At 38.7% G+C, this 23878-nt stretch overlaps 2 protein-coding genes across 5 annotated transcripts in view; one reads left to right on the top strand and one right to left on the bottom strand.

Annotated features, from left to right (window-relative positions):
* Positions 1-1696, bottom strand: part of CCDC125 (coiled-coil domain containing 125) — a 28012-nt gene extending 26316 nt beyond the window's left edge. Inside the window, exon 1 of one of the 3 annotated variants that reach the window (XM_058563920.1) lies at positions 1277-1696. The gene's annotated coding sequence lies outside the window, so the exon portion shown is untranslated. The remainder of the gene's footprint in view (positions 1-1276) is intronic. The other 2 variants (XM_058563919.1, XM_058563921.1) reach the window with 2 other exon arrangements.
* Positions 1697-2132: 436 nt separating this feature from the next.
* LOC131419114 (Golgi-associated RAB2 interactor protein 4-like) overlaps positions 2133-23878 on the top strand; it is a 101953-nt gene continuing 80207 nt past the window's right edge. For both annotated transcript variants that reach the window (XR_009223145.1, XM_058563918.1), the window contains exon 1: positions 2133-2276. The gene's annotated coding sequence lies outside the window, so the exon portion shown is untranslated. The remainder of the gene's footprint in view (positions 2277-23878) is intronic.

The following is a 23878-nucleotide window of genomic DNA, read 5'->3' as shown; positions in this document are numbered from 1 at the left end:
CCCAGTGCTCTGGGAAAGGCCATAGGATGAAGAGATTGCAGACTGTGGGCAATCTTCTGACTTTTCCACTAAAACACTTCTTAGAAAAGTGACCAGTGTTTTCCTAATTGCTAAATCCAAGATCTCAGCCTCCTCCGCCTCTGCAGAAGCTGTGACACTACTGACACCCAGGCCCCTGGTCCACCTCGGCTCCTCTACCCCACAGGAGTCCCCGACTGCCTCATATCTGCCTGCTCATGCTCCTTTTCCTCTTCCTGTCCATTTTGTATATGTTTGTCTTCCACCCTTAAACACTCTTAAATATCCATCTCCAGCTGCATGTACTGCCAGCAATTCAAACACAGCTTGTTCAAAAACAAATTTATTATCCTCCCCAACCTCATCCCAGGTCTCCTCCTGAGTCCTCTATTTTTGCAAATGCATCAACCATGCTCCAAAACACCCAGACCCAAACCTTTGGAATTTTTTTTTTCCTCTATACTCTCTTTGGTCCCTTCAGTTGCCAAGTCCTCTAGGTCCACAAAATCTCCTAAAACCATATGCTTCTTGGGCCAGCCCCGTGGCTTAGCGGTTGGGTGCGCGCGATCCGCTGCGCCCGGGTTCGGATCCTGGGCGCGCACCGACGCACCACTTCTCTGGCCATGCTGAGGCTGCGTCCCACATACAGCAACCAGAAGGATGTGCAACTATGACATACAACTATCTACTGGGGCTTTGGGGGGAAAAAAAATAAATAAAATTATAAAAAAAAAAAAACATATGCTTCTTTGCGCATTAACTTCACAGCTCTGGCTGAATTTCTCATTACGTCTCTTGGGCTAAACCAATAGTTTCCTACCTGACCTATTCCAAGCCATACTACACACTGCTAAGTCAATCATCTCCAAGCACAGATCCAGTGATGTCCTTCTCTTGCCCTACAACATCCCATGGCTCCCATGGCATACATAATTAAAGTAAGTGTCACCCTGTTTTCCACAAGGAGACTTCAGTTTTCACTCCCTGTTTCATTTGTCAGTACTCCCGGGGCAGGATCTGTGCTTTCACGTAAGAAGGACTGCACCTGTGCCCAGGCCCCCTCAGCTTGGTCACCTTCAAGCCTCTGCTGGTACCATTCTCCACATCAGGAATGCTCTGTCCTCTCAGGTCCCCCTCAGTTCATGACCGTCACTGTCTCCAGTAGCCTTTCTGACTCCCGTGGGCCAAAAGTGATTTCTCCTACCTCTGAGCCCTCCTAGCTCTGTATTACACTTTCTTAATAATCCTTACTTCCTACCTTTTTGGTGTAGTGGTCAAGATTCGGCGCTCTCACTGCTGCTGCCCGGGGTTCACTTCCTGGTCAGGGAACCACATCACCATGTCTTGTACTGTGACCGGGGCGTGTTGCTGTGACGCTGAAAGCTCTGCCACAGGAATTTCAAATACCGGCAGGGTTACTAACGACTGACAGGTTTCATCAGAGCTTTCAGACTAAGACAGACTAGGAAGGACCTGGCCACCCACTTCCAAAAAAACTGGCCATGAAAACCCTAGGAATAGCAGGGGAGCATTGTCTGATACAGTGCCGGAAGGTGAGAGAGAGGATGGCAAAGAAAAAAGACCGGAAAAAGATGGGCTGGGTTCCGCTCTGCTGTACACAGGGTCACTGGGAGTCGGAATCCACTGGATGGCACTAACAACAGACTTCCTACCTGACTAAGGTTTTGATTGCACACACCCCTAGCGCAGGGAATATTTGTGTCTCATTTGCTTGTGCAAAACAGGCATTCCAAAGATATTTGGTGGACACAATTGAAAGAGAAAACAGGTTTCTATTTATGTTTTTACACGCAGGGCTGCCCCTAGACCCACTGCAAGACACAGCAGGGCTGCCAAGGCACTTGCTGCTGCTGAACGCGGCGGGCGGGGCGCCCCCTGACGAACTGCGAAGCGTGCGCGCGGCCGCTGCGGCGCACTGGTGGGCGGGGCGCCCCTGTCGGACTGCGAGGCGTGCGCGCGGCCGCTGCGGCGCACTGGTGGGCGGGGCCGGCCCCTGCCGCCTCTGGGCGCGTCCGTGGCCGCTGTGGCGCGTTGCTGGGCGGGGTTGTTAGGGTGCCGGGCGGGGCTCTCAGCCGCTGCGCCCACTAGTGCTCGCAGGTTAGGGGGAGAATTCCAAAATGGCGCCCGGCAGCGCCGCGTTAGCAAGGAGTTGTGGGATTGCACCAATGTCTCCTGCCGGTGTCTCAGTCCAGGGGAGAGTCCCAACTGGTTCCTGCGTCTCTGGCAGAAGCTTTAACGTTAGTAAATGGGTCTCTTTTACCTGTGTTCTTTGCGCTTTTCCAACTAGTGTTTTTGCGCTGGTTTCTGGGTCCAGTGAGTCTGCGCGAGCCCTTTAAAGAGCGGGTTTTCCATTCCCTACGGTTCTACAGTTTATAGTTTCCTGGATCTAATGCCCTTTGGTTTTTAAAGTCAGGTGTTTTGGGGGCTGTCTCTCTTGTGGAGATCTGAGGGTTGGGTTTCCTGATGTGGAGCTCGCAATCCCTTGCTCAGAGAAGAGTTGAGATCCCTCCTGCTTGTGGGTGGCTGTGGTTGGGGGTGGTTTTTTCCTCAGCTAGACCATTTTTCTGCTTCTCCTGTCGCTCTTGATTTTATCCTTTTATTCTTTGTTGTGGAGGCTCTGTTCATCCAGTTTTCAGGTCCCTATAGTTCTAAATTTGCTGTGTCCGTGGGAGGAGGTGAGTTCAGGATCTTCCTACGCTGCCATCTAAAATCCTCTTTCCTGCTTATTTAAAAATTTTTTTTTTTTGTTGAATTGTACTTGTTCCTTATATATTCTAGATATTAATCCCTATTTAGATATATAATTTGCAAATATCCCCTTCCATTCTGTAGGTTGCCTTTTCACTGTGTTGATTGTGTCCTTTGATAAATAAAAGTTTGTAACTTTGACAAAATCCCATTTATTTTTGCTTGTATTGCCTGTGTTTTGATGTCATACCCGAGATATCATTGGCAAGTCCGATGCCATAAAGATTTTCCTGTTTTCTTTTAGCAGTTTTATATTTTTAGGTCTTAAATTTATGTTTTTAATCTCTTTTGAGTTAATTTCTGTGTATGGTATAAGTTAAGGGTCCAAAAATCAGGGGATATCTGATTTTTCCAACACCATTGTTGAAGATGTGAAAAGTTAACATAAGTGGAGCCATTTTTAAATAGAGCTCTGGCAGCCATTTCAGAGGAACTGCCTGCATGTCTTACTCCTTGAACCTTTGGACTGTTTGAACTAGGCCAGATCTTTGGACTTAGCCAAAACCAATATTGTCTTCCAAACAACTGTTTGTAAAGCTAACAGGAAAGCAGACATCCTGACCACAAAGGTCAGGATGATTATGGACTCTCTTTCTGAAGATAGAATCGGTAACCAGCCGTGTATAGTTAAAGAATAACCTAGTTTATTAACACCTATAGAAGATTGTTTTTTCTCTTCTTTTCATGTAATTGCCCCTTTCCTTTCCCTGTAAAAACTCTCGTCTTTCACCCTGTAATTGGGACACTATTTGGGCTTCTACTTGAATCTGTGCTACTGGAATTGCAATTCTTCGATCCCAAATAAATGCTTTGCCTCTTAAACTGGTTTCTGTTTTTGAAGGTTGACAAGGAGACTGTTCTTTCCTCTCTGAGTAGTCTTGGCACACTTGTCAAAGATTATTTAACCACAGTGACAAGGATGTTTTTCCTAGTTGTCCATTGTATTCCATTCATCTATTTCATCTAAATGTGCCAGTGCCACATTTTTTTATTACTGTACCTTTGTAAAAAGTTTTGAAACCAGAACATGTGAGTCCTCCAAAGTTGTTCTTTTTTAAAGTTCGTTTGGCTATACTGGATCGCTTGAGATTCCATATGAATTTTATGATGATTCTTTTCTTTTTTTTTTTTAATAATATTATTTATTTCTTTTTCCCAAAAGCCCCAGTAGACAGTTGTATGTCGTAGTTGCACATCCTTCTAGTTGCTGTATGTGGGACGTGGCCTCAGCGTGGCTGGAGAAGCGGTGCCTCGGTGCGTGCCCGGGATCCGAACCTGGGCCGCCAGCAGCGGAGCACGGGCACTTAACCGCTAAGCCACGGGGCTGGCCCAATGATGATTATTTTCTATTACTACAACAAATGCCATTGGTATTTTGATACGGATTGATTGAATCTGTAGATTGCTTTGGATAGTAGGAACATCTTAAGAATATTGTGTGCCCATCCATGAACATGGGATGTATTTCCCTTTATTTGTCTTTTTAAATTTCTTTCATCCATGTTTTGTAGTTTCATCGTATGAGTCTTTCACCTCCTTGGTTAGGTTTATTCCTAAGTATTTTATTCTTTTTTAAACTATAGAATTGTTTTCTTAATATACTTTTTGGATTCTCAATATTTTTGTATAGAAATGCACCTAATTTTTGTATGTTGATTTTGTGTCCTTAACTTTGCTGAATTGGTTTATTGATTCCAGCAGGTTTTTTTGGGGGGGGTGGGGGCTTCTTTAGTGTTTTCTACATATAAGATCATGTTAGCTATGAAGGGATATTTTTACTTCTTCTTTTTTTATTTGGATGTCTTTTTCTTGTCTTGCCTAATTGCTTTGGCTAGGAATCCCATACTTTGTTGAGTAAAAGTAGTGAGAGTGGGCATCCTTTCCTTGTCCTTCATTTTAGAAGAAAAGCTTTCAGTCTTTCACTTGAGTATGATGCTAGCTGTGGGCTTTTCATAAATTGTTTTAATTATGTTGAGGTAGTTTCCTTTGATTCCTAGTTTGTTGAGCATCTTTATTATGAAAGGATATGTCAGATGCCTCTTCAGCATCTGTTTTAATAGATGATGATCTAGTGTTTTATTATCCTTTATCCTGTTAATGTGGTACTTGCATTGATTTTTGAATGTTAAACCATTCTTGCATTCCAAGAATAAACCCCTATCGGTAATGGTGTATAATTCTTTTAATGTGTTGTTGAAATTGGTTTACTAGTATTTTGTTGAAGAAATTTGCAATATAACTTATCAGGAATTTTGTCTATAAAATTGTAGTTTTGTTTTTATTTTTCTAACTTTGATATTAGACTAATGCTGGCTTCACAGGATGAACTTGTAAGTGTTCCCTCCTTCTCAGTTTTTTAAAGAGTTATCAGGAAGATTGGTGTTAATTCTTCTTTAAATGTTCGTTAGAATTCTCCAGTGAAGCCTTCTAGCCCTGGGCTTAGCTTTGTTGAGAGGATTTTGATTACTAATTCAATCTCCTAACTCATTACTGATTTGTTTAGATTTTCTGTTTCTTAATTATTCAGTCTTGGTAAGATGTGTTTCTAGAAATGTATCCGTTTCATCTAAGTTATCCAATTGTTGCCAGACACTTGTTCATAGTATTCTCTTATAATCTTTTTTTATGTCTATGGCACCAGGTTAATGTCCCCTCTTTCATTTCTAAGTTCAGTTATTTGAGATTTTTCTATTTTTCTCTTATTTTACCTAAGGCTATATCAAATTGTTGATCTTTTCAAAAAACTGACTCATATTTTCATTAATTTTTTTAATTTTCTATTTCATTTACCTCTGCTCTAATTCTTTATTATTTCCTCCCATCTGCTAGCTGTGGGTTTTGTTTGTTCTTTTTCTAGTTTCTTGTAGTGTAAAGTTAGGTCGTTGATATGAGGTACATCTTTTTTAATATACTCATTTAGAACTGTAAACTTCCCTATTAGCACTGCTTTCACTGTATCCCCTAAGTTTTGGTACGTTGTGTATACATTTCCATTTGTCTTAATATATTTTAAAATTTATTCTATGTTACACTAACAATCAATAACCAATCTATGGATAAGAAAGATAGAGTGATATTTATTGAGCCAATGCTGAGGATGAGCCTGGCAGTGCTATCTTCGCTAGAGAAGAACGCACTCTGGAGAAGCGTGGTTTACAGCGTAGTTATATACTGTTTCAGAACAAAGAACGTGCATCAAGCATGACAGGAATACATTTTTTTCCCCAAAGTCACAAGGAGCTACTTTGCTGCAGTTTAGCATATACACAGCAGGTCAATTTGACTTGGTTCTCTGGGAAGAAAAGCTTATCTTCAAAGAAGTACTTGTATTGCCGTCAGAGAAAGGGAGACATTCATTCCTATCTTTAAAGAGTGCATTCTTTGCTTTGGGAAAGTACTTGAAGCAGATGTACGATGCATGTTTGGAGGGCTATAAGTCAGGCTGTTCTGGAAAAAACAAGTTTTAGGCCAAATCAGGGTTAAACCAGAATGACTTCCCCATATACCTCAATATGTGAAAACTTTTTATTATTTTTATTATCTTCATCATTTGTGATTTCTTCACTGACCATTTGTTGTTTAAGAATGTGTTGTTTGACCTTCTCCCTCAGACTTATTTCACTTTGCATTATACCCTCAATGTCCATCCATGTTGTCACAAATGGCTGGATTTCATCGTTTCTTATGGCTGAGTAGTATTCCATTGTGTATATATACCACATCTTCTTTATCCATTCGTCCATTGATGGGCACTTAGGTTGCTTCCAAGTCTTGGCTATTGTGAATAACGCTGCAATGAACACAGGGGTGCATGTATCTTTACGCATTAGTGTTTTCAAGTTCTTTGGATAAATACCCAGCAGTGGAATAGCTGGATCATAAGGTAGTTCTATCCTTGATTTTTTGAGGAATCTCCATACTGTTTTCCATAGTGGCTGCACCAGTTTGCACTCCCACCAGCAATGTATGAGAGTTCCCTTCTCTCCACATCCTCTCCAACACATGTTGTTTCCTGTCTTGTTACTTATAGCCATTCTGACGGGCGTGAGGTGATATCTCATTGTAGTTTTGATTTGCATTTCCCTGATAGTTAATGATTTTGAACATCTTTTCATGTGTCTGTTAGCCATCTGTATATCTTCTTTGGAGAAATGTCTGTTCAGGTCTTTTGCCCATTTTTTAATTGGGTTGGTAGTTTTTTTGTTGAGATGCATGAGTTCTTTATATATTTTAGAGATTAACCCATTATCAGATGTATGGTTTGCAGATATCTTCTCCCAATTGTTAGGTTGTCTTTTCATTTTGTCGATGGTTTCCTTTGCTGTGCAGAAGCTTTTTAGTTTGATGTAGTCCCATTTGTTTATTTTTTCTATTGTTTCTCTTGCCTGGTCAGACATGGTGCTTGAAAATATGTTGCTAAGACCGATGTGGAAGAGTGTACTGCCTATGTTTTCCTCTAGAAGTTTCATAGTTTCAAGTCTTACATTCAAGTCTTTAATCCATTTGGAGTTAATTTTTGTGTATGGTGTAAGGTACGAGTCTACTTTCATTTTTTTGCATGTGGCTATCCAGTTTTCCCAACACCATTTGTTGAAGAGACTTTCTTTTTTCCATTGTTTGTTCTTGGCTCCTTTGTCAAAGATTAGCTGTCCATAGATGTGTGGGTTTATTTCTGGGCTTTCGATTCTATTCCATTGATCTGTGTGTCTGTTTTTGTGCCAGTACCATGCAGTTTTGGTTACTATAGCTTTGTAGTATATTTTGAAATCAGGGAGTGTGATACCTCCAGCTTTGTTCTTTTTTCTCAGGATTCCTTTAGCTATTTGGGGTCTTTTGTTGTTCCATATAAATTTTAGGATTCATTGTTCTATTTCTGTGAAGAGTGTTGTTGGAACTTTGATAGGGATTGCATTGAATCTATAGATGGCTTTAGGAAGTATGGACATCTTAACTGTGTTAATTCTTCCAATCCAAGAGCATGGAATATCTTTCCATTACTTTGTGCCTTCTTCAATTTCTTTCAGCAACGTTTTATAGTTTTCGGTGTACAGATCTTTCACCTCTTTGGTTAAGTTTATTCCTAGGTATTTTATTCTTTTTGTTGCAATTGTAAATGGGAGTGTATTCTTAACTTCTCTTTCTGCTACTTCGTTGTTAGTGTATAGAAATGCAACTGATTTTTGTATGTTGATTTTGTATCCTGCAACTTTACCATTTCGTTTATTACTTCTAAAAGTTTTCTGGTGGATTCTTTAGGGTTTTCTATATATAAAATCATGTCATCTGCAAATAGTGACAGTTTCACTTCTTCCTTTCCAATTTGGATCCCTTTTATTTCTTTCTCTTGCCTGATTGCTCTGGCTAGGACTTCCAGTACTATGTTAAATAGGAGTGGTGACAGTGGGCATCCTTGTCTGGTTCCTGTTCTTAGAGGGATGGCTTTCAGTTTTTCACCATTGAGGATGATATTAGCTGTGGGTTTGTCATATATGGCCTTTATTATGTTGAGGTACTTTCCTTCTATCCCCATTTTATTCAGAGTTTTTATCATAAATAGATGCTGTATCTTGTCAAATGCTTTCTCTGCATCTATTGAGATAATCATGTGATTTTTATTCTTCATTTTATTAATGTAGTGTATCACGTTGATTGATTTGCAAATGTTGAACCATCCCTGCATACCTGGAATAAATCCCACTTGATCATGGTCTATAATCTTTTTAACGTATTGTTGTATGCGATTTGCTAGTATTTTGTTGAGGATTTTTGCATCGATATTCTCAGTGATATTGGCCTGTAATTTTCTTTTTTTGTGTTGTCATTGTCTGGTTTTGGTATCAGGGTAATGTCAGTTTCGTAGAATGAGTTAGGGAGCTTCCCCCCCTCCTCAATTTTTTGGAAGAGTTTGAGAAGGATAGGTATAAAGTCTTCTTTGAATGTTTGGTAGAATTCACCAGGGAAGCCGTCTGGTCCTGGACTTTTATTTTTGGGGAGGTTTCTGATAACTGTATTGATCTCCTTACTGGTGATTGGTCTATTCAAATTCTCTACTTCTTCTTGATCCAGTTTTGGAAGGTTGTATGATTCTAAGAATTTATCCATTTCTTCCAGATTGTCGAATTGGTTGGCATATAGCTTTTCATAGTATTCTCTTATAATCTTTTGTATTTCTGAGGTGTCTGTTGTAATTTCTCCTCTTTCATTTCTGATTGTACTTATTTATGCCTTCTCCCTTTTTTTCTTGGTGAGTCTAGGTAAAGGTTTGTCAGTTTTGTTGATCTTTTCAAAGAACCAGCTCTTCGTTTTATTAAGTTTTTCTATTTTTTTAGTCTCTATTTCATTTATTTTTGCTCTGCTTTTTATTATTTCCCTTCTTCTACTGATTTTGGGCTTTGTTTTTCTTTTTCCAGTTCCTTTAGGTGCATTGTTAGATTGTTTATTTGAGATTTTTCTTGTTTGTTGAGATAGGCCTGTATTGCTATAAACTTCCCTTTTAGAACCGCTTTGGCTGTATCCCATAAATTCTGGCATGTCGTATTTTCATTTTCATTTGTTTCCAGGTATTTTTTCATTTCTTCTTTGATTTCTTAGTTGACCCAGCTGTTGTTCAGTAGCATTTTGTTTAATCTCCACGTATTTGTGGCTTTTCTGAGATTCTTCCTATAGTTGATTTCTAGTTTCATACCGTTATGGTCAGAAAAGATGCTTGGAATTATTTCAGCCTTCTTAAATTTATGGAGACTTGTTTTGTAGCCTAATATGTGATCAATCCTGGAGAATGTTCCATGTGCATTTGAAAAGAACGTGTATTCTTCGGTTTTTGGATGGAATGCTCTGTATATATCTACTAGGTCCATCTGTTCTAGTGTGTCATTTAAGGCCAATGTTTCCTTATTGATCTTCTGTTTGGATGATCTATCCGTTGGTGTAAGTGGAGTGTTAAAGTCCCCTACTATTATTGTGTTACTATCTATTTCTCTTTTTATGTCTGTTAATAATTGCTTTATATATTTAAGTGCCCCTACATTGGGTGCGTAGATATTTACAAGTGTTATATTCTCTTGTTGGGTTGTTCCCTTGATCATTATGTAATGCCCTTCTTTGTGTCTTTTTACAGTTTTTGTTTTAAAGTCTATTTTGTCTGATATAAGTACTGCTACCCCAGCTTTCTTTTCATTGCCATTTGCGTGAAGTATCTTTTTCCATCCCTTCACTTTCAGTTTGTGAGTGTCTTTAGGTCTGAAGTGTGTCTCTTGTATGCAGCATATATATGGGTCTTGTTGTTTTATCCAATCAGCCACCCTATGCCTTTTAATTGGAGCATTTAGTCCCTTGACGTTTAAAGTAGCTATTGATAAGTATGTACTTACTGCCATTTTTTAACTTTTTTTTCTCAGTGTTTTATTAGTCCTTCTCTGTTCCTTTCTCCTTTATACACAATTGATGGTCTGTTTAGTTCGACCTCTGTCTGAAAGCTCTACTCTTTAACTCTTCTCCTACCTCATTTTATGTTTTTGGTATCATATCTAACCTCTTTTTTGTGCGTTTGTATCCATTACCCTCTTATCATGGAAATAGATAATTTTTCCTATATGTGGTCTTCTCTTTTCCCCTTAAATCAGTCCGTTTAACATTTCTTGTAGCACTGGTTTCTTGGTGACAAACTCCTTTAATTTTTGCTTGTCTAGGAAATTTTTGATCTCTCCTTCCATTTTTAATTATAACCTTGCTGGGTAGAGTATTCTTGGCTGTAAGTTTTTTCCTTTTAGCATTTAAATATATCGTCCCACTCTCTTGTAGACTGTAAGGTTTCTGCTGAGAAGTCACCTGATAGCCTTATGGGGTTTCCTTTGTATGTAACTTGTCTTTCTCTCGCAGCTTTTAGGATTCTCTCTTTATCTTTACTTCTAGACATTTTGATTATGATGTGTCTTGTTGTGGGCCTCTTTGGATTTATCTTGTTTTGGGCTCTCTGTGCTTCCTGTACCTGGATGTCTGTTTCCTTCCTTAGGTTAGGGAAGTTTTCATCTATTATTCCTTGAAATAGATTTTCTGCCCCTTTATCTCACTCTTCTCCTCTGGGACACCTATAATATGGATGTTAGTGCGCTGATGTTGTCCCAGAGGTCCCTTAGACTGTCCTCACTCTTTGTAATTCTTTTCTCTTTTACCTGTTCAGCTTGGGTAATTTCTTCTAGTCTTTCGTCCAGCTCACAGATCCGTTCTTCTGTATCCTCTACTCTGCTTTTGAGTCCCTCTAGTGAATTTTTCATTTCCAGTATTGTATTCTTCATTTCTGATTGGTTCTTTTTTCTCTCTTCCATTTCTTTGTTGACATTCTCACTGAGTTCATCTATTCTTCTCCCCAGATCAGTGAGCATCCTTGACACTCTTTGTTTGAACTCTCTGTCAGGTGGATTGCTCATTTCTGTTTCACTTAGTTCCTTTTCTCAGGTTTTGTCCTGTTCTCTTACTTGGAACGTATTCCTTTGCCTCCTCATTTTGCCTCTTTCCCTGTGTTTGTGTCTATGTATTAGGTAGGTCACTTATGTCTCTTGCTCTTGGATAGGTGACCTTATGTAAGTGATGCCTTAGGAGGCCTGCAGTGTGCTTCCCTCAGTTCTCAATATTCCAGAGGTGACCCCTATGTGGGCTACATGTGTCCCTCTGTTGTGGCCTGTTTGCTCTCCCTGTAGGCTCCCAGGGAGGCTGAGTTATGCTCCTGGCCAGCTGTTGTAATGCTCAGCTGCTTGTAATTGTTGTGGGCCCTTCAGTCTCTTTATCAGGTGTGGGGAGCCCCAGCACCATTGGCTGCAAGTTCTAATACCACATTTGTGTTGCAGTATTTCTTTCAAGCGAGTAGGCCCCCTGTGTGGCAGGTTGTTAGGCTCAGGGGCTTACAGTTGCTATAAGCCTCCAGCCTTTAGGTCTCTTGTCAGCTCTCTGAGGATTGCAGCTGGGTGCGGCTGGCCTCAGGCATGGGAGCACCCAATTGTTTCAGGCTTTGGAAGGTGGGGCAAACCCCCATGTGGGTCTTTGAGAAGCACAAGTCTTCTGCGGCTGAGAAGCCCTACCGCCCACAGGTCCACACACACAGTCAACACAGTCTTGCCCCATGTCTGCGCCCCGACCTCCCGAAGTGGACCCAGTCTCTCCACAGCAGGAGCCTCACACACCCACTGCCACCCTACAGTCTCCACCCGCTCTTTGTGCACCCCTTGCCCCACTGAAGTTGGCTGAGTTGCCAGGCTGCAGAGAATCCAGTCACCAATCTATTCAGGCCCACAAGTTGCCTGAGGGCTTGTTGTTGGGTGGGGCCAGTCTCCAGGGTGGGCTGCCTGCCCTGGCTGAGCTGGATTAAATCGGTACTCTAGTGGCTGGGGCAGACCTGGGCTAGCAGTTCCCAGGGAGAACTCCAATGGCGTCTGTGCCAGCACACCCACACCTGGCCACAACAATGGCCGCCGCCAATGTCCAAGTCCCTGGAAAGGTCTCACCCCTCACCGAGGTGCACTCAGGGCCTATCAGGTGAGTCTCCCTTCACCAAAGCACTGTGTACCTTTCTTTCTGGTGACTTTAGGTTGCTTTCTGAAACGGGTGAGTTTGCACATGGGCCCTTTAAGAGCCGGTTTTAATTTCTTTGTGAACCAGGTTTTCTGGGGGTTCTCCCCAATGTTTTAGTAGCAGGCAAAGCCAGATATTATGCCACTCAACTTGATTGTGCTGGGTCCACAAAATGCCCACAGCAGGGGCACTCCCCGGCTCAGGGCCCCGCCCCTTCACGGAGGGCTGCATACCTTTGGTCTGCTCCTGGGCGGCTGTGAGGCACTGAAGCTTGTGAAGGCGGCATTTTTCCTCTCCCGAAGGGAATCTCTGCCTTTTGCACCTCAATTAGGACTTTCGTTTGTTGCAGGAGTTTCTCTGATCCAGTTTTCGGCTGTGTCTCAGGGGTAATCTTTCCACGAGTAGTTGTAAATTGACTGTGTCCATTGCAGGAGGCGAGGTCAGTCTCCTTACGGCGCCATCTTGACTTTGAATCACACCCATTATTTCTTATTTCTCCTGTAGTACACTAGCAGTGTGTGCTTATTGATATGTTTGAAGGCCCTAGGGTTCTCACTGTGCCAGATCGCAAAGGGTTTCAATTTGTAGCCTGCAACATTATCCCCAAGTAAGACTATTATCTTGTCTTTAAAAACCTTGGTACCTAGCATTGACTTGGCCTCCATATGAATGAAAGTCCTTTCAGGCATCCATTTCTAGAATAAGAAATTTTTGTCCATATTGAATATTTGTTCTGGCAAGTAATTTTCCTCCACAATCAGCTTATCTAGACTTTCCAAAAATTCTTCAGCTGCCTTCACATCAGCAGTTGCAGACTCACCACTCACTTTCATGTTATGCAATGAATAATGATTCTTGAATTGTTTAAACTACTTAGAGCTAGCAGTAAATTCAACATTGTCTTTAGGTCCAGTCTTTTCTTTTAATATTGGAAACAGTCTTTTTGCTTTGGCTGTGATTGTCATGGCACTGAGAAGGATACGCTCCTGTGTCTGGTCTTCAATCCAGGATATTAGGAGTTTCTCCATGTCTGATATAGGCCATTATCAAATTTTTGTTAGTCTCATTGCCTTCAATGAAGCAGATCCTTTAACAGCTTTCATCACTTTGTTCTTGTTCTTCAAGATTTTAGCTATGGTGGGATGGGACATGCCTGACTGATGAGTTCTAACCATCACTGATTTTCCATATTTATAGTCCTTAATCACTTTTAATTTTGTTTCCATATCAATCACTCGATGTAGCCTCTTATTGACAATTTAGAAGTCGATTTTATACACTTAGAGGGCCATGATGAACAAAACAACATGAGATTAAACCAAGCACAAGAAAATATAATGCAATTAAGAGATGCAAAGTAAGAGTAAACACGAGATGTACGAGGCTACTGCATGTGTAACATGGCATATTGTTTTACAGTATTTTTTTAATAAGTAGAAAGAGTACACTCTAAAATAATGATAAAAAGTATAGTATAGTAAATACATAAATCAGTAACAGTCATTTATTATTATTTTCAAGTATTATGTACTGTGCATATTTGTATGTGCTGTACTTTTATATGACTGGCAGTTCAGTAGGTTTGTTTACACAAGCATCACCACAAACATGAGTAATCCATTTCACTATAACATTATGATGGCTACAACATCACTAGGTGATAAGAATTTTTGAGCTTCATTATTATCTTTTGTGACCATTGCTGTATATGTGGTCCATCATTGACCAAAACATGATTATGCAGTTCATGACTGTATATAAAAAACAAGCAAACAGAAATTTAGGAGTTGAAGTATACAACTGAATTGAAAAATTCACTAGAATGCTTACCAGAAGACCTCAACAAGCAGAAGAAAAAAATCAGTGAAGTAGAAAGCAGGTAATTTAAAATTATGCAATTGAGAAGTGAAATGAAAAAAGAATAAAAGAGTGGAGAAAGATTAAGGAACTTATGGGACACCATCAAGTGGAAATTTTATACATATAGGTGAGAGTCAGAAGGAGAGAGAGAAATGGAGCAGAAAGTTTATTTGAGAAATAAAGACCCAAAACATCTCAAATCTGATGAAGGAAATGAACATCAAGATTCAAGAGCCCAATGAGTGTCAAGAAAGAAGAATGCAAAGCAGTCCACAATGAGACACATTATAATCAAATTATGAACAGTCAGAGATAAAGAGAAAATTTTGAAAGCAGAAAGAGAAAAGTGACACGTGACATGCAACAGAGCTTACATAAGGTTATCAATGGATTTCTAGGCAGAAACGAGGGTGGCATAAGGGAGTGGGATGATATATTTAAAGTGCTGAATGAAAAAAAGAAACTGCCAAAAAAAAATTAAACTATCTGGCAAAATAGTACTTCAAAAATGAAAGAAAAATAAACACTTCCTGCAAATACAAAAGATGAGGAAGTTCACCACCACTAGACTACCCATATAGCAATGCTAAAGGGGTTAGAGTATCAAAAACAAAATGAATGAAAAAGACTGAAGAAAACCTAACAGACTTATGGGACACCTTAACTCTGGTATAAAGGTTAAAGGACAAAAATATTAAAAATAACAGCTAAAACAATTTGTTAAAGGATGCACATATAAAAAGATATAAATTGTGAAATCAAAAACATGAAAGGAGGGAGTGAAAGGGTACAGATTTTGTATGCATCGTCTGATATATATAGATATAGATCAGATATTGATATAGATATATGATGTAGCATATAAGCCTCATGGTAACCATAAGGTAAAAACCTACAGGAGTTTTCCAAAAGATAAGGAGAAGGGAATCAAAACATACCACTAAAGAGTATCATCAGTTCACAAAGAAGACAGCAAAAGAGGAAGAAAGGATGGCAGTGTGTGTCGTTATTTACCAATAGTTACTCTAAATGTAAATGGACTGAATTCTCCAATCAAAAGATAAAATAGATGGGTGGATAAAAATCACAAGCAAATATATACAGTAGACCACTTGAAATTTAATAACACATATAGGTTCAAAGTGAATGAATGAAAAAAGATATTCCGTGCAAGTGGAAACCACAGACAAAATATACTAAACCAAAAATGGTAAAAAGAGACAAAGGTTATTATATAAAGATAAGAGGATCAATTGATTAAGAAGATATAACAGTCATAAATATATATTAACTCAACAATGGAGCACCAAATATATTAAGCAAATACTAGAAAATCTGAAGGAAGAAATTGACATTACAATTATAGTAGTGGTCTTTAATACTCCACTTTCAACAATGAATAGATCATCCAAACATAAAATCAAAAAAGAAATATGGGACTCTAACCACACTTTAGTCCAAATGGACGTAACAGAGAAAGAAATAACATTCCATCCCACACCAGCAGAATACACGTTCTTCTCAAATACACACAAAACATCCAACGTAGATCATATGATACGTCACAAAGCAAATATTAGGAAATGTAAAAAGACTGAAATCATACCACGTGCCTCTTCTAACCATAGTGTATGAAACCAGAAATCAATAAGTGAGGAAAACTGGAAAGTTTACAAACATATGGAAATTAAACACACTCCTGAACAACAAATAGGCCGATAAAAAATCAAAAGAGAAATAAAAAAAATCTCAAAACAAATGAAAATAGAAACACAATACACTAAAACATATGGGATTCTGTAAAAGAAGATCTTAGAAATCTATGTGATAAATGCATATATTAATAGAAAGATTGAAAATTAAAAAAACCTAACTTTATACCTCAAGGGACTAGAAAAATAACAATGAACTAAGTCCAAAGTTAGCAGAAGGAAGGAAATAACAAAGATCAGACGGCAAATATAAAATTCAGGCCAGAAAACAATAGAAAAGTTCAGTGACACTAAGAGCTGCTTTTGAAAACAAAACTGACAAACTTTTAGCTACACTAAAAAGAGATAAGGCAAAATCAAAAATGAAAGAAAAGGCATTAGAACTGATATCACAGAAATACATAGAATAATAAAAGACTACTATGAACAGTTATATGATAACAAATTAGATAACCTAGAAGAAATGGATAAATTCCTAGAAACATACAACTACCAAGGTTAATCATGAAGAAATAGAAAATATGATCAGATTAATAACAAGTAAGGAGATTGAATCAGAAATCACAGACCTCCCAACACACAAATGTCCAGGACCATATGATTTCACCGATGAATTCCACCAAATATTTAAGGGAGAATTAACATCATCCTATTCAATCTCTTCCAAAATATTGATGAGGAAGTAACACTCTCAAACTCATTTTATGAAGCCAGCATTACCCTGAAACTAAAGTAAAACAAGAACACTACAAAAATAAAAACTCCAGGCCAGGGGATTGTGATGTCAGCATCATGATGGAGTGAGCTATTCCCTTTGTCTCTCCCCTCTAATTTACAACAAGTTGGACATTCATTGACCAACAAAGGACTTCCTGCATAGCACAACAGAATGCCTGAGAGATCTGTGCATTTATACATCTGAAGGTGGGTGGACTGGACCTCCAGCAGGCAGTGGAACTAGGGGAACAGGCCCCCCCCGCCCCCAGCAGTGGCAATCGAAAACTTAGATCCTCACACTGGCATACAGTGGTGGTGATCCAAAACGTGGATCCTCAGTGGTGGTGATCCAAAACGTGGATCCTCACACCAGTGTGTGCACTTGTGACCAGAGTTTGCAAGATCAAGAATGGCACTCACATCTTAGCACCTGCCCCCCCATACCAGTGGTGGCAGAAATGGTACACATTCTGAGGATTCAGGACACAAAACAGCCAGTGACCCAGGCTCCTAGTGGCACCAGTCTTTCCAGCAATGGGGACAGCATCCAAAACAGGGACATCTCCAGCAGGGGTGGGTGCCCTGACCTAAGATTTCAAAAAGCACACCAGCATGAGCCAACAACCGGTTGTTGTAGGACCAGCACTCAGGGCTTAGCCCCTGCACTGGCAGGTGACACCTGTAACCTGAGGCTTCAGGAGCCACAGCAGAACCTGTGACTCAGTCCCCAGTAGTGGCACCTCCAACACTTTACCAGCAGCAGGGACTTCATACAAGACCCCTGGCCCCTGGCAGTGACAGGGACACCCATGAACCCAGCAACTCTGGCAGTGGTTCTGCCAGCAACCCCAGATAACCCAGAAGCAACAGTGCAAGTGGTGCACAGGGCAGCAGCACCCAAGCCTGTGGGGAGCCAGTGAGGGAATGCAAGACCTAAGTGAGCCCAAAGCAGCAGAAGTGCTTGCAGATTGGTGACCCCAGTGGTGACACCTGAGACTGCAGCAACATCATAAGAAGCAAGGCCACAGCAATCTCAGAGGCACAAACAGCACAATGATGGCTGGCACAGGGAGTGGAGGGTGGAAATATCAGTCTCTCAAATACAACCAGAAGTAGTTCAGAGCCAAAGTAACCAAAGCGTTACCCAAATAAGAAAAGACTTTACAACCACAAATGTGTCAGTAGAGGATAAACTCATCAAGTACAATCAAGAACTAAAGTAGCATGGCAGAACAGAAAGAAAATGATAACTCTTCAGAAAACAAACTTGAAGTCACAGAAGACTTCATTCTAACTGACAGAAAATTAAAAATAGCTGTCATGAAGAAACTCAATGAGTTACAAGAAAACTCAGAAAGAGGTAAGTGGACTCAGGAATAAAAATAATGAACAGAAGGAGTATTTCACCAAAGAGAATGAAAATCTAAATAAAAACAGAAAATCTGGAGGTGAAGGACACAATTAATGAGATGAAAAATAAAGTAGAAAACATTGAAAATAGAGTAGACCATATGGAAGAGAGAATTACTGAGCTCAAACATAGAAATCAGGAAATGATTCAGCTGGAGGAAGAGACAGAACTAAGATTTTTTTTTAAAATGAAGAAATTCTATGATAAATATCCAACTCAATTAGTAAAAGCAACATAAGGATAATAGGTATCCCAGAAGGCTAATAGAGGGAGAAAGGAGCAGAGAACTTATGCAAAGAAACAAGATCCAAGAACTCAAAAGTGGGGGGAAGGAACTGGATATAAATACATGAAGCTAATAGAACTCTTAATTATCTCAATGCAAAAGACCTTCTCCAAAGCACATTATATTAAAACTGTCAAAGTCAATGACAAAGTCATGGGTGGCCAGGGAGAAGAAAATATCATACAAGGGAACCCCCATCAGGCTAAAAGCAGATATCTGAGAAGAAACTCTACAGGCTAGGAGAGAGTGGAATGATATATTCAAAATATTGAAATATAAGAACTATCAGTCAAGAATACTCTATCCAAGAAAGTTATCCTTCACATATGAAGGAGAAATAAAAGCTTTCCAAGACAAATAAAAGCTGAGGGAGTTTGTCCCCACTAGATCTGTATTCCAAGAAATGTTGAAAAGATCCCTCCTACCTGAAACAAAAAGAGAAAGGTTTACAAATCTTTGAGCAAGGAGATAAATAGACAGACAGAATCAGAAAGTTGCAGCTCTATATCAGAATAGGTTAGTAAACAATCATAACATAAAAGATAAAGGGAAAGAAAGCATCAAAAATAACTATAACAACTTCAATTTGGTCACAAACTCATGACACAAAAAAGAATTATTTGTGACAACAAAAACATAGAAGGGGAAGAGGAAAACGATACACTCTGTACAGGCTAATGGAGGTAAGAGACTGTCAGAAAAAGGACTATCTAATCTATGAGATCTTTTATACAAATCTGACAGTAACCACCAAACAAAATATCAGAGCAGAGTCACAAATGAGAAATAGAGAGAAAAGTGAGAAAAACATCACAGGAAACCACCAAACTGAGATGGCAGAGAGAAATACAGGGAAAAATAATAGAAGTGTAGAAAAACCAGGAAATGAAAGATAAAATGGCAGTATTAAGCCTTCATATATCAAAATCACTCTAAATGTAAATGGATTGAATTAATCAATCAAAAGACACAGAGTGGCTAGATGGATTAAAAACAAAATCTCAACAATATGCTCCCTCCAGGAGACCCACCTCAACTCTAAAGACAAACATATGCACAGAGTGAAAGGATGGAAGATGATACTCCTAGCAAATGGCAACCAAAAAAAAGTGGCTGTAGCCATATTTATATCAGACAAAATAGACTTCAAGCCAAAAAAGAAAACAAGAGACAAAAAGGAGCATTATATAATGATAAAAGGGACATTCCAACAAGAATACATACACTTATTATTAAATACACACTTAACAAAGGAGCACCAAAGTATATAAAGCAATTATTAACAGATCTAAAGGGAGAAATTGACAGCAACACAATAATAGTAGGAGACTTTAACACAGCACTTACATCAATGGATAGATCATCCAGACAGCAAGTCAACAAGGAAACAGTGGCCTTAAATGAAACACTAGACCAAATGGACTTAAAAGAATGTTCCATCCAAAAATTGCAGAATACACATTCTTCTCAAGTGCACAGGCAACATTCTCAAAGATAGACATTCTCATATGTTGAGACACAAAGCAAAACAATAAATTTAAGAAGATTGAAATCATATCAAGCATCTTTTTTAATGACAATGGTATGAAACTAGAAATTAACTACAAGGAGAAAGGTGGAAAAGTCACAAATACGTGGAGACTAAGCAACATGCTACTGAACAACTATTGGATCAATGAGAAAATCAAAGGAGAAATCAAAAAATACCTGGAGCCAAATGAAAATGAAAACATAACATGCCAAAACTATGGGACATGGCAAAAGTGATACTATGAGGGAAATTTATAGCAATACAGGTCTACATCAACAAACAAGAAAATTCTCAAATAAGCAATCTTACCCTATATCTAAAAGACCTAGAAAAAGAACAACAAAACCCAAAGTCAGTAGATGGAAGGACACAATAAAAATCAGAGGGGAAATAAATGAAATAGGGACTAAAACAAACAAACAAAAACAAACAAACAAAAACAATAGGGTCAATGAAACTAAGTTGAAAGTTTTGTTCTTTGAAAGGTAAACAAAACTGACAAATCCTTAGCCAGACTCACTAAGAAAAAAAGAGAAAAGGCTCAAATAAATAAAATCAGAAATGAAAGAGGAGAAATTAAAATGGATACCAGGGAAATACAAAAGATTATAAGAGAATATTATGAAAACTTGTATGCCAAGAAATTTGATAATCTAAATGAAATTGATAAACTCTTAGAATGATACAACCTCCCAAAACTGAATCAAAAAGAAGCAGAGACTCTGAATAGACCTTTACACAAGAGATTGAAAAAATATTCAAAAACCTCCCAAAAAACAAAACTCCAAGACCAGACAGCTTCTCTGAATTCTACCTACCAAACATTCAAAGAAGATTTAATGCCTATGCTTCTCAAACACTTCCAAAAAATTGAAGCAGACAGAATGCTTCCTAAATCATTCTATGAGGTCAACATTAACCTGATACCAAAACCGGACATGGACAACACTAAAAAGGAAAATTACATGCCAATATAACTTGTGAACATAGATGCAGAAAACCTCAACAAAATATTAGAAAATTGAATACAAAAGTACATTAAAAGGACCATACACCATGATCAAGTGGGATTTATTCCAGGGATGTAGAGAATTTTCAACATCCACAACTGATTCAATGTGTTACACACATTAACAAAATGAAGAATAAAAATCACATGATCGTCTCAGTAGATGCAGAGAAAGCATTTGACAAGATTCAACATCCATTTATGATAAAAAACCCTAAATAAAATAGATATAGAAGGAAAGTACCTTAAGATAATAATGGCCATATATGGTAAACCCACAGCCAACACTATACTCAAAAGTGAAAAATTGGAAGCTATCTCTAAGAATGGGAACAAGACAAGGATTCCCACTCTCGCCACTCTTATTCAACATAGCACTTGAACTTTTAGCCAGAGCAAGTAGGCAAGAAAATGAAATAAAAGAGATGCAAATTGGAAAGAAGTAAAACTCTCACTATTTGTGGATGACATGATTATATATGTAGAAAACCCTGAATAATTCACCAAAACCCTATTAGAAATAATTAACAAATACATTAAAGCCGCAGGATACAAAATCAACGTACAAAATTCAGTTGCATTTCTAGACACTAACAAAGAACTAGCAGAAAAATAAATCAAGAATATAATCTCATTTACAATTGGATATAAAGAATAAAACACCTAGTACCAAATTTAACCTATAAGAGAAATCTATAAGACATTATTGAAATAAATTGAAGAAGACATAAAGAAATGAAAGATCTTCCATGCTCATGGATTGGAAGAATAAACGTAGTTAAAATGTCCATTTTACCTAAAAATATCTATAGACTGAATGCAATCCCAATCAGAATCCGAATGACATTTTTCAAAGAAATAGAACAAAGAATCCTAAAATTTATATGGAACAGCAAAATACACCAAATAACCAAAGCAATCGTGAGAAAAAAGAACAAAGCTGGAGGTATCACACTCTCTGAACTCAAAATATCCCACAAGGGCCAGCCTGGTGGCATAGTGGTTAAGTTTGCCTGTTCTGCTTCAGTGGCCTGGAATTTGCAGGTTTGGATCCTGGGCGCAGACCTACACCACTCATCAAACTATGCTGTGGCAGCCACCCACATAGAAAATAGAGGAAGATTGGCATAGATGTTAGCTCAGGGCCAATCTTCCTCAAGCAAAAATAGGAAGATAGGCAACAGATGTTAGTTTAGGGACAACCTTCATCACACACACACGCACACACAGAAATACTACAAAGCTATAGTAATCAAAACAGCAGGGTACTGGCAGAAAAACAGGCACACACATCAATGTAACAGAATTGAGAGCCCAGAAATAAAGCCATACATCTATGGACAGGTAATCTTTGACAAAGGAGGCTAGAACATACAATGGAGAAAGGAAAGTCTCTTCAATAAATGGTGTTGGGGAAACTGGTCAGACACATGCGAAAGAATGAAAGTAGACCATTGTCTTACACTATACATATAAGTTAACTAAAACTGGGTCAAAGACTTGAATGTAAGACCCGAGACCATAAAACTAGAAGAAAACATAGGCAGTATGCTCTTTGACATCAGTCTTTGAAGTATCTTTTATTTTTAAAATTATTTTATTGAGGTTATAATAGTTTATAACATTGTGAAATTTCAGTTGTACATTATTATTTGTCAGTTACCATATATATGTGCCCCTTTACCCCTTGTGTCCACCCCACAACCCCCTTCCCCTCTGGTAACCATTTATCTGTTCTCTTTGTCCATTTGTTTATCTTCCATATATGAGTGAAATCATGCAGTGCTTGTCTTTCTCTGCCTGGCTTATTTTGCTTAACATAATACCCTCAAGGTCCATCCAAGTTGTTGCAAATGGGACAATTTTGTCTTTTTTATGGCTGAGTGGTATTCCATTGTATGTATATATCACATCTTTATCCATTCATCAGTTGATGGGCACTTCTGTTGATTCCATGTCTTGGCTATTGTGAAAAATCCTGCAATGAACAAGGGGTGCATAAGTCTCTTTGAATTGTTGATTTCAAGTTCTTTGGATAAATACCCAGTAATGGGATAGGTGGATCATATGGTATTTCTATTTTTGATTTTTTGAGAAATCTCCATACTGTTTTCCATAGTGGCTGCACCAGTTTGCATTCCTACCAGCAGTGTATGAGGATTCCCTTTTCTCCACATCCTCTCCAACATTTGTTATTTTTGTCTTGGTAATTATAGCCATTCTAACAGGTGTAAGGTGATACCTCAGTGTAGGTTGGATTTGCATTTCCCTAATGACAAGTGATGTTGAACATCCTTTCATGTGCCTCTTGGCCATCTGTATACATTCTTTGGAAAAATGTCTGTTCAGATCCTCTGCTGACTTTTTGATCAGGTTGTTTTTGTTGTTGTTGTTGAGTTGATGAGTTCTTTATATGTTTTGGAGACTAACCCCTTGTTAGATATATGATTTTCAAATATTTTCTTCCAGTTGGTGGGTTGTGTTTTTCATTTTTTTCCTGGTTTCCTTTGCCTTACAGAAGCACTTTAGTCTCACATAGTCCCCTTTGTTATTTTTTCTTTTGTTTCCCTTTCCTGAGCAGACGTGTATTCGAAAAGATGCTTCTAAGACTGATGTCCAAGAGTGTGCTACCTATATGTTCTTCTAGGAGTTTTATTGTTTCACATCTTACATTCAAGTCTTTAATCCACTTTGAGTTAATTTTTGTGTATGGCATAAGACAATGGTGTACTTTCATTCTTTTGCTTGTGGCTGTCCAGTTTTCCCTACACCATTTATTGAAGAGACCTTCCTTTCTCCATTGTATGTTCTCAGCACCTTTGTCAAAGATTAGCTGTCTGTAGATGTGTGGTTTTATTTCTGGGCTTTCAATTCTGTTCCATTGATCCGTGTGTCTGTTTTTGTACCAGTACCATGCTGTTTTGATTACTATAACTATGTAATATATTCTGAAGTCAGGGATTGTGATGCCTCCAGTGTTGTTGTTTTTCCTCAGGATTGC

Source organism: Diceros bicornis, chromosome 20 (assembly GCF_020826845.1).
Source record: "Diceros bicornis minor isolate mBicDic1 chromosome 20, mDicBic1.mat.cur, whole genome shotgun sequence".
NCBI lineage: Eukaryota > Metazoa > Chordata > Mammalia > Perissodactyla > Rhinocerotidae > Diceros > Diceros bicornis.
This window is presented reverse-complemented; position numbering and strand designations above follow the sequence as displayed.